We start from the raw sequence: 10,682 nt of genomic DNA, 5'->3' as shown, positions 1-10,682 counted from the left end.
ACTATCTATAGAAAAATATGTCCCCTCCTCATTTCCAGTTAAAAATACATGTTAAATTTATTTTGCAGATTTGCATAAGTAAGAAATACTGTATAACTGTTCTATATCCATTTAGTAATTATTTGTTTAATACAGATTTAATGAATTTATGTAGCATGATGGAAACAACAGGGGCTTTAGAGTTAGATAGACCTGAATTTGAATCTGGGTTCTGCTCATTACCAGTATTATGGCATTGGGTGACTTATTTAATTTCTCTGAGCTTTGATTTCTGAATCTGTAAAGGGTATAATAATCCCACTCATGCTTCCCGAGTGGCTCAGTGGTAAAGAATCCACCTGCCAATGCAGATGCAGGTTCAATACCCAGGTCAGGAAGATACCCTGGAGAAGGAAATGACAACGCACTACAGTATTCTTGCTTGGGAAATCCCAGAGACAGAGGAGCCTGGCAGGTTACAGTTCATGGGGTAAAGTGTCAGAAACGACTTAGCAACTAAACAAAACAAACTTCTAAAATGCTATTTATACAATGTGAATAAACCAGATACCTTTAGCAACTCCTTCCCAAACCTTACTATTAAAATCACATTTTATAAAGTTTCCATACACTGAAGAAATTTGGTTATCCCTTGTAGGTTTTTGAAGAGAATTTTTCTAGAATATTTGGCTTACATATTTTGTTTACAAACTACCACAATTTTTTTTATCATAAGCTTTAGTGTAATTTATAGACAACAAAGAATTTTAGCAAAAGACTATATTATACTGGGAGTTAGAAGGAACTGCTTTGGGCAAATCATAGCTTTTCTTGGCTATCAATTTCCTATACATAAATCAAGATGAGCAGGAAAGGTAGTATTGGGTTAAACTACTTGCTCTTAGCTGATGATGCAATGGTTCAGAACTTAAGCTTTGGGATCAGGTTTGAAGTAAACTGTGAGGCAAACTTCAGTTTCCTCAACTATAACTGATTAGGTACCTAGTAGATCTGTGGTAAGAATAAATAAGATATCATGTAATAAATAAGATACATATAGTACTTAACATTACCATTTTATGAATGTTGACTGCCACTGTCAGCAGCAGCTGTTGGCAGGGTTCAGAAGTGTGAGTTTCTTGGAGTAATACTTATTAATAATTAAGAATTCCTTCCCCATAAAGTACATGAGATATATTTCTTGTATATCTCTTGTATTTGTTATATATATTTTGCTGCCTAAGAGACCATCTCAAAACTTTGGGCTTAAAGCAAAAGCCACTTATTAATATTTAATTCATTATTCTGTGTGGTAACAATTTGGTCTAGGCCAGTTGAACAGTTCTTCAACTCTCAGATGACGGCTGCCTTGATCTAGAATGGCCTCACCTGGGATGATCTGTCACTGCACCACATAGGTCGAGCCTGGGCTTGTTCACATGGTAGATGTGCAGGGTTCTACAAGAACCAGTGAAAGCCACCAAGGCCTCTTGAAGTCTAGACTTGTAATTGGCCCAGGGTCAGCTCATCAGTTTTATTGACCAAAGCAAGTCATATCAGCCCAAGCTAAAGGAAAGGGAAAATTGACTTCTTTTCTTAAAAGGAGGAGATGCAACGACTCATTGCAAAGGGATAGAGAGGGAAATAATTATGGCCACTTTAAAATTAATCTGAAACACCATCTCCTACCAATCCTAGTCAAAATAGATTACCCATTAATAATATTTTATGGCTTTAGTAATTTTGTTACTCTGCTTCTCATAATCTTCCAGTATTTCAGTCTAGCACAGATTATTGCTATAAGTGTGCACATATATGTGCTGGTACAGGCTGAAATTTTTTGTCACATTACTGGGTGATGCCCGTAAACTGATCTATCTGAAATCTGTGATCAAGTATCATTTTATCCAATTGTAAGAAAAAATTATATAATTTATTGAATGACCTCTCAGAATATATTATGATAAAATCTAAAAGACTTTAGAAAATTTTTAGTTTTTATCCATAAAAATAAAAACTGCTTTTAAGAATATCACAATATTTAGTTTCTTAAAACTTATCACAAGTCTCGGTAGAATGAACTCAAGATAAAAAGATTGAAAATACTGAATGTTAGCAAGAATATAGAGCAACTGGATTTTCATACATTGCTGGTGAGAGTACAAATTAATTCAACCAAATCTGAAACCTGAGCATAGAAATTAGTGTATATGTTTAACAAAATGTGTACGAGAATGTTCATAGTAGCTTTAGTTATAATAGCTCCAAATCGTAAATTGCCTGAATGTCTATAAATAGAATAGATGAAAAAATTGTAGTTTATCCATACAAGAGAATACTACACAGCAATAAAAAAGAATTAACTGCTAATATATGTCAAAATATGAATGTATCAAAAAACTATTGATTAAATGAAGCCAGACACAAAAAGCACATATTATATGATTCCCTTATATAAAGTTCAGTTCAATTCAGTCTCTCAGTTGTCTCTGACTCTTTGTGACTCCATGGACTGCAACACGCCAAGCCTCTCTGTCCATCACCAACTCCCGGAGTTTACTCAAGCTCATGTCCATTGAGTCAGTGACGCCATCCAACCATATCATCCTCTGTCATCCCCTTCTCCTCCTGCCTTGTCTTTCCCAGCATCAGGGTCTTTTCCAATGAGTCAGTTCTTCGCATCAGGTGGCCAAAGTATTGGAGTTTCAGCTTCAGTCCTTCCAATGAATATTCAGGACTGATTTCCTTTAGGATGGACTGGTTGGATCTCCTTGCAGTCCAAGGGACTCTCAAGAGTCTTCTCCAACACCATAGTTCAAAAGCATCAATTCTTCAATGCTCAGCTTTCATTATAGTCCAACTCTCACATCCATACATGACCACTGGAAAAACTACAGCTTTGACTAGATGAACCTTTGTTGGCAAAGTAATGTCTCTGCTTTTTAATATGTTGTCTAAGTTGGTCATAACTTTTTTTTCAAGGAGCAAGTGTCTTTTAATTTCATGGCTACAGCCACCATCTGCAGTGATTTTGGAGTTCCAAGAAATAAAGCCTCTCACTGTTTCCACTTTTCCCCCCTCTATTTGCTATGAAGTTATGGGACTGGATGCCATGATCTTAGTTTTCTGAATGTTGAGTTTTAAGCCAACTTTTTCACTCTCCTCTTTTACTTTCATCAAGAGGATCTTTAGTTCTTCTTTACTTCCTGCCATAAGGGTGGTGTCATCTACATATCTGAGGTTATTGATATTTCTCCCAGAAATCTTGATTCCAGCTTGTGCTTCATCCCCTCAGTGTTTCCCATGATGTACTCTGCATATAAGTTGAATAAGCAGGGTGACAATATACTGCCTTGACGTACTCCTTTCCCAATTTGGAACCAGTCTGTTGTACCATGTCCAGTTATAACTGTTGCTTCCTGACCTGCATACAGATTTCTCAAGAGGCAGGTCAGGAGGTCTGGTATTCCCATCTTTTAAAGAATTTTCTAGTTTGTTGTGATCTACATAGTCAAAGGCTTTGGCAGTCAGTAAAGCAGAAATAGATGTTTTTCTGGAACTCTCTTGCTTTTTTGATGATCCAATGGATGTTAGATCATATAAAGTTCAAGAAGATGCAAATTTAGTCCATATTGTTAGATGTCAAACCTCTGGGGAGTAACAAAATTTGTAGTGTTAACTGGTAAGAGTAAAAGCAAAACTTCTGGGTTTTGGTAATATTCTGTGTTTTGATCTAGGTAGGAGCCACAGCAGGGTTTAGATATGTAAAAATTTAGTAAATTATATACTCATGATATATTCACTTTACCATACATGTATAGTAAAGCATACACATATTTATATAGATGTCCATTTTAGAAAAAGTGGATTTTAAAATTCTATCTAGTGGTGTTATAAATGAAAACATAAATCTTACTCATGGCCTCAAGTTGATCTGTTTTCTGCTATTCCTCCTCCTCTTTCAGAGATTAATTAGAGGGAAGTCCAGTATAAGAATTTGATCTAGTCAAAATTATAAGACAAACGAAATTTAAAAGCTTCTTAAAAGACAAAAACACCCCCCAAAATAGCACACACACAAAATAAATAAAAGCTTCCTCAGTATTCCACAGTTTCATGAATTAAGAATATTGATGAGAGATTGGTTGTTCTATTTCTTGGGAAAGGTATGGCACATATACACATGTATGAATATGTATGCATTTTGTAACCATGTGTGTGCATATGCTCTATGCACACTAATATGTGCATGTATGCATGTGTATTTTCTACTAAACTCCCTTAGGAAGTGTGAGGAGGCATAACTGTTCTCTAAAATAGCAAAAGTTTCATGAAAGGGTGTAGGCTTTGAGTCCCAAAATTCTGCTGAAGATCCCAAGGGCTATTATTCTGGATAACAATGCTGCTGCTGCTGCTGCTAAGTCGATTCAGTTGTGTCCAACTCTGTGCGACCCCGTAGACGGCAGCCCACCAGGCTCCTCCATCCCTGGGATTCTCCAGGCAAGAATACTGGAGTTGGTTGCCATTTCCTTCTCCAAAGCATAAAAGTGAAAAGTGAAAGTGAAGTCGCTCAGTCGTGTCCAACTCTGTGCGACCCCATGGACTGCAGCCTACCAGGCTCCTCCATCCATGGGATTTTCCAGGCAAGAGTACTGGAGTGGGGTGCCATTGCCTTCTCTGGGATAACAATGCAGATTTGGGGAAATGTTCTGCTCTAGATGGAGGTGGGATACAAGGCAGAGAGCCTAGGACTAGGAAGTCACTTGTGTGTTAGGGACTAGAATATTTCTAAAGTAGGGTTAATACCACACTGTGAAGAGGAAAGGAGGGTAATAGTGAACTATGAAGGAAGGTAGACAAAGCAAGTCTAGAACTAAAGTGCTGGCCCAAGGAGACCCTTATTTCTGTTCCTTTAGACCTATAGCATCCATTTCTATGTTTTTTCCTATATAGTAATTCACTCTATATTTCCCACAATGTTTCAGGAAAGCATAGCACCCATTCTGCAGCCTTATGTGCTTGGTGTTGTGGGGACAGTGTGCAGGGAATGAAGAAGACAAGGCGGTAAACAGAAGAGCAGCCTTACCACCGCACTTCTCCCTGGGGCCAATGTAACTAGAAAAACAGGATGTAGTGAGGGAGGACGGTGATCCTAGACTTCACAAAGCCACCAGGAGTGAAGTGAAGCAAACCTCACTGTGGAGGTGGTAGTTAGGAGTTATGTGACTACAGAGAAGCTGCTATGGTGTGGACAAATGCAGGAGGGGACGAGAGACCAAGCTCCTGAGGCAAGGCAGGAGTGAAAAAGCTGGGGGAGAATGAGCAGACACTTGGCTCACAGTGTGGTATAAGGTCTTTGATAAAGAGACTGGGATGACATGTGAATGAGAAGAGACGAAAGAATGAGAGCTACTGGATTTTTTTTTCCTCATGTGTTGAGATATCCCATGCATATAGTTTTAAAAAGTCAAAAATTAAAAGCCAAAATACATTTGCATTTAGCTTCCTGATATCATGATTATGGGGACAAACTGAAGAAAAGTGTGAATTTTTAAAAGTAGGATCATATTAAAAATATATTCCGTGAGGTTTTTCAGCTATTGTGAATTAGTCATAGATGGGTGGTGGAAAATAATGGATTAGGAATGAATGTGACTGAGATCATTACATTGAAATTATCTTCAACAACTTTATCCAAAGTCAGCATATATGCTGAATGAATTATAATTGTCAAAGAGGCCAAAAGAAACTCAAGGACAGTGGATGTAATTGAGATAGGGTCATGGCCTTGTCAGATTTTGTATTCAGTAACTTTAGCAAATCAACCCTTAAAATATTGAAAGTGAAGTCGCTTTGAGGGTTTTTATATGTCCCATAGTTTGGAAATCTAAGTAGAAATAGAATAGATGCCCCTGAATGTCTCCTTTGAAGAAAGAAGTCCAAGCAAAACAATAAGAGAGGTAGTAGTGGTGCACAGAGGAAGTATGATTTCTCTGTATCTTTTCTGAGCTGAGTCCCAATCCATATATGGTGATTAAGTTGGTTACTCTGAACATAGCCTAGCTTTGGAGCAATCAGTTTAACTGTGGTGTAGTCATTAAAGCATCTAGACACATGGTCTTTCTATTTGCTATTGTGTATAGAACCAGTTATTATTTTTCTGTTAAATTATTTGCAAGATTCCTGTGGGGTTTTTTTTCCTATTATCATTCAGAGGCATTTATCTGTGGCTTAAAAATACTTGGTGATTTAAAAGCCTCAGATGTTGTATTAGTTTTCTAAGGTTGTCATAACAAAACACCACAAACTTGGGTAACTTAAAAGAAATTTATTTTCTCACAGTTAGGAGGATGGCAGTCTAAGATCAAGGTGTCCAAGGTTTGGTTTCTCCTAGGGCTCTCTCCCTGGCTTTCAGATAGCTGCCTTCTCACTGTATGTTCACATGGTCTTTTTTTCTGTTTTGGTGCATCCCTGGTGTTTCCTTCTCTTCTTATAAGGATATCATGTTGGATTAGAATCTCACCCTTATGACCTATTTAACCTAGTCACCTCTTTAAAGGCTTATCTCCAAATACCATCACACTGGGGATTAGGACTTCAGCAGATAAATTCTGGGGAGGGGGATGCGATGAATCTATGGGATGATGCTATATCCATGAACTTAAAATTGTCTTGTTATCCACTTTACTTTTAATATTACAACTTACTACTAATTACAAGCAGTAAAATACCTTAAATAAAGGGTGAATTGCTATTTAAAAAACAAACAAACCAATCCAGAACTAATTTAGGAATTTAACATTTGCTTCAGCCAGGTAGAAGTTCAGATTTCTAACAGCTAAATGAATTATAACCACGTAATCAATATTAATCTTAGAAAACACAATTATCTAAAAATGTTAGTCAGCACACTGACAAATAGATAACAAAAAAACCACTGCATAGAGAAAACACTGTGAGAAAGAATGCAATGGACTTGTCCTTTTTACTTTGCAAAAAACCCTCTAGATGAGATTATTTTCAGAGCTCCTTTTCCTTTTAATAAATCACATTAAATCCTAAAATAGCTTAAATAAAGAACTTTGTTTTCTAAAGCTAGATAGTTAAGACAAAATGTTTTCCTTAAAAAACACAGAACTCAATAATTTAAACTAATAATTTCTAAAAATAGGTGGTAAGAAAAGAAAGAGTTTTGTATACATAACCTAAAGAGATAGAATCTATATGTATGTTTTATCTTAAGAATATCTTAGGAATAGATACTGGCTTTAGAAAAATAAGGGAGAGTGTACTGAATCATTTTGAAAAATAATTGTTTTGATTTGGCCTTCATTATGTGCATACAAGCAAAGAAGCCTGTGGTTGCTTGGCTGGTTTGTCCACAAATCTGTAGTGGCTCTTGTGTGTTGGCAGGTTTTGGTGTGCTTGTTCTCAGAAATTCTCCCTATTTTGAAAATCCAAACCTTTCATTGAGGTTTAAAATATGATATCATGATCACATAAAGTTACAGATATAAAAGAAGTTTTTAATTTGCTTTTAAAAATTCAGGTTAGAAAATTTACAATCTATTCCTTTTCTCCCAGCAACTCTAACCACAGACATTATCTACTGTAAATATTGTAATTTTGTTGAAAATCATCCAGGAAAGATATTTTTGTTATTGCTGCTCAATGATCTTTTCTGAGGCAAAGGAAATGGTTATATACCCATATGCTTCACTGTAATAGCTTCTAGAATGGCTTATGAAAATCAGGAGAAAGTCATTCCCATTTCATTTTTTCCCACTCTGACACTGGTAAATAAATGCACTTCAGAAGCCTATAAAGCAATAATAAAAACCTATTGCAGGGAGTAGCATGATATGTCAAAGTCCTGAAAAGGGAAAACCTGCAAACCAGGGTGCTCTATCCTAAAAGATTATCATTTAGAATACAAGGAGAGAGAAATAACTTCTCAGACAAGGAAAAAACTGAAAGAAATCAGCAGTTCTAATCCTACCCTAAGAGAACTATTGAAGGATCTTTACAAAATAAAAAAGAAGCCAGATTCCATAGGAAAAGGAAAATCATAATAGGAAAGACACATATATAAGAGGATTGAAGATCATTTAAATAAGCCATTACACAGATTAAAAAATAAATTGTAAAAGCAAATTATAGCTACAATTAGCAATGAAAAATAAGCATGAAGATGTTAAAATATGACACCAAAATCACAAAGTGTGGGGGAGGGGAGTATAAAAGTGTAGATAATTTAGAATGTTTGAACTTGAATGATTATCAGTTTAAAGGGAGTAGATACAGTCATGAGTCACAGCACACCTGAACTCCATGGAGTTAAAAATATGCAATATTTTATGGAGTTCAAAAATATGCAATAGATTCACATAATAAAAAAGAAAAGAATTCAAGTATACTACAAAAGAAACCCATCAAACCACAAAAGGAAAAACAAAAAAAGGAATGAGCAAAGAAGAATTGGAAAACAAGGATTAAAATGGCAATGAGAATATACTTATCAATAATTATTTTTAATGCCAATGAACTTAATATTCCAATCAAAAGACATAAATGGCAGGTTGGATTTTTGTTTTCAAACCGAGAACCTACAATATACTGCCTACAAGAGGCTCACTTCAGGGTGAAAGACACACAGACTGAAGGTAAGGGTACGGAAAAAGATTTTTCGTACAAATAGAAATTACAAGAAAGCAGCGGTAGCAAAACTCATATCAGACAAAAGAGGGTTAAAACAAAGGCTGTGAAGAAAGACAAAGAAGGACATTATATAATGATAAAGGGACCAATACAAGAAGAGAATATTACATTTGTTATTATGTATGTACCTGAAATGACAACCCACTCCAGTATTCTTGCCTGGAAAATCCCACAGACAGACGAGCCTAGCAGGCTCATGGGGATGCAAAGAACTGGACACAACTTGGAGACTAAACAACAACAAAAATATAGGTACATCTAAATATATAAAACAAATACCAAAAACCAAAAAAGGAAGGAATCAACAATAGTATAATAGTAGAAGACTTTAATACCTCTCTGACATCAACGGGCAAATCATTCATAAAGAAAATCAATAAAGTAACAGAGGTCCTAAATGACACAATAGACCAAGTAGATGTAATCAGTATCTACTGGACACCACAGCTACCCCCTTCAAAAAAAGAAAAAGAAAACAACCAGAATACACATTCTTTTCAAGTGTGCATGGGATGTTCTCTAGGATAGACCACATATTAGATCATAAAATAAACCTCAACAAAGTTTAAGAATAGAAATGATTTCAAGCATTTTTTCTGACCACAACTGTGTGAAACTAGAAATCAAGCAGAGAAAGAAAAACAAGAAAAGAATGAACAGATGGAGACTAAACAACATGCTAGTAAAAAACCAATGGGTCAATGATGAAATCAAAGAAGAAATGAGAAAATACCTTAAGACAAATGAAAATGAAATCACAATTTTACAAAATCTATGGGATTCAGCAAAATTAGTTCTAAGAGGGAAGTTCATAGTGATACAGGTCTTTCTCAAAAACACAAGAAAATAACCTAATCTATCACTTAAAAAATTAGAAAAAAGAATAGCAAAAACCAGCAGCAGGATGGAAATAATAATCATAAGAGAAAATAAATTAATTAGAGATTAAAAAACAATACAAAAGGTCAATAAAACCAAGAACTGGTTTCTGAAAAGATAAATCTTATTTTTATAAATAAGCCTCTAGTCAGACTCACCAAGAGACAGGACCCAAATAAACAAAATGAGAGAGGAATAATAACAACTCATACCACAGAAATACAACAACAAAATACAGAAATACAAAAATAAAGTAGAATACTATGAGCAGTTATATGCCAAAAAATTGGACAACCTAGAAGAAATAGACAAGTTTCTAGAAACATATAGCCTGTTAAAGCCAAACCATGAAGAACAGATAATTTGAACAGATTGATCACCAGAAGTGAAACAGAATCTGTAATAATAATAATAACAAAAAAACCCCAACTATCTACAAATGAAAGTTCAGTACTGAATGGCTTCAATGGAGAACTCTATGAAACATACGAAAAAGAACTTATACCTATCCTCTCAAACAATTCTGAAAAATTCATGAGGAGAAAACAGTCCCAAATTCCTTCTATGAAACCACTGTTGCCCTGATACCAAAACCAAAGACACTATAAAAAAGAGAATTATGGGCCAATATCTTTGGTGAATATAAATGAAAAAATTCTAAACAAAATATTAGCAAACAGAATCTAACGCTACAAGAAAGTATACACCATGATCAAGTCATGACCACCATGATCATCACCATGGTCAAGATTTATTCTGGAGTTACAAGGATGCTTCAACATATGCAAATCAAGGTCATACAACACATTAACAAAAGGAAAGACAAACACATGATCATCTCAATGGAAGCAGAAAAAGGCTTTGACAAAATTCAACATTCAGTTCAGTTCCGTCGCTCAGTCGTGTCCGACTCCTTGCAATCCCATGAACCGCAGCACACTGAGCCTCCCTGTCCATCACCAACCCCCGGAGTCCACCCAAACCCATGTCCATTGAGTCGGTGATGCCATCCAGCCATCTCATCCTCTGTCGTCCCCTTCTCCGCCTTCCCCCAATCCCTCCCAGCATCAGGGTCTTTCAAATGAGTCAGTTCTCCACATCAGGTG

The sequence above is a fragment of the Ovis aries genome, chromosome 2 (genome assembly GCF_016772045.2).
Source record: "Ovis aries strain OAR_USU_Benz2616 breed Rambouillet chromosome 2, ARS-UI_Ramb_v3.0, whole genome shotgun sequence".
Classification (NCBI taxonomy): Eukaryota; Metazoa; Chordata; class Mammalia; order Artiodactyla; family Bovidae; genus Ovis; species Ovis aries.
Note: the sequence above shows the minus strand (reverse complement) of the source record.